Genomic DNA, 1726 nt, shown 5'->3' with positions numbered 1-1726 from the left:
GCGGTGCTAGTTTATGGAGAAGGAAGGAAAGGGAATGTAGTACTCTTATCCATGGTAAAGGCACGTAAGTGTTTAGCTAAGGGATGTTCTTCGTTCATTGCATACGTGTTGGACATTAAACTAGATAAAAGAAGAATTGAAGATGTGAATGTGGTTAATGAATTCCTCGACGTTTTCCCTGAAGACTTACCCGGTTTACCACCCGATAGGCAAGTGGAGTTCTGAATCGACCTTATTCCGGGAACCGCTCCAATTGCTAGAGCCCCTTACCGTTTGGTGCCATCCGAGATGCAAGAGTTGATATCTCAACTACAAGACCTTCTAGAGAAAGGATTTGTTAGGCCGAGCTCGTCACCTTGGGGAGCTCCAGTCTTATTTGTAAAAAAAAGGACGGCACCATGAGGATGTGTATTGATTACAGAGAGCTTAATAAGGCAACTGTGAAGAACAAATATCCTCTTCTTAGGATAGACGATCTTTTTGACCAACTTCAAGGAGCAAGTTGCTTCTCAAATATTGACCTTCGTTCGGGGTATCATCAAGTGCGAGTAAGAGGAGATGACGTGTCAAAGACAACTTTTAGAACACTTTATGGGCACTATGAATTCTTGGTCATGCCTTTCGGTTTGATGAATGCACCGACGGTATTCATGGACTTGATGAGCCGAGTGTGCCGGCCATTCCTTGATAATTCTGTGATAGTGTTCATTGACGACATACTTGTCTATTACAAGGACGAGTCGGATCATGAACAACACCTCCGAGAAGTTCTTGAAGTGTTAAGAAAAGACAAATTGTATGCAAAATTCTCCAAGTGCGACTTTTGGTTAAAGGAGGTCCAATTCTTGGGTCACATTGTCACTCAAGACGGGGTGAAGGTGGACCCATCCAAGATCGAGGCGATGATGAATTGGGAACCACCAAAGAGTCCGTCAGAGATTCGAAGTTTCTTGGGTCTGGCGGGTTATTACAGGAGATTCATCCAAGATTTCTCCAAGGTTGCTTCTTCATTAACGGCGTTAACTAGGAAGAATGTGAAGTTTATCTGGACAGAGAAACAAGAAATTATTTTTAGAATTCTCCAAAAGAAGTTATGTGAAGCCCTGATTCTCTCTTTGCCGAAAGGGTCTGAAAACTTCGTAGTTTTTAGTGACGCTTCGAAAATGGGGTTAGGTTGCGTCCTGATGCAAAGGGGAAAGGTGATACCATACGCATCAAGACAACTCAAAGATCACGAGAATAATTATCCCACCCACGATTTGGAGTTAGCGACGGTGGTGTTCGCCTTAAAACTTTGGCGATATTACCTTTATGGTACCAAGTGCACGCTTTTCACTGATCACAAGAGTTTGAAGTACATTTTTGATTAAAAAGAATTAAACATGAGGCAACGTCGTTGGCTGGAGCTGCTCAAAGACTACGATTACGAATTGTTATACCATCCGGGTAAGGCTAATGTAGTGGCGGATGGCTTGAGCCAAAAGGAGTACGGTAGTGGGACGAAATCCGTGCTTACCAAAATCGATGTAATGTCCAGTTTAATCGATCGGATCAAGGTGGGGCAGACTAAAGCACTTTTGGAAGAAAACCTCAAGAATGAAGTAATGACGAAACAACACGTACTTCTCATGGAGGATGGTCGTGGCTTAAAGTTATTTCAAGGACGTATATGGGTACCCAAGGTTGGGGCAATTGCAAACTGTTGCTGGAAGATGCGCACAAGTCT

Source organism: Cynara cardunculus (assembly GCF_001531365.2).
Source record: "Cynara cardunculus var. scolymus isolate 2C chromosome LG 4, CcrdV1, whole genome shotgun sequence".
NCBI lineage: Eukaryota > Viridiplantae > Streptophyta > Magnoliopsida > Asterales > Asteraceae > Cynara > Cynara cardunculus.
The sequence above is the reverse complement of the archived record's forward strand: the minus strand, read 5'-3'. Positions refer to the sequence as shown.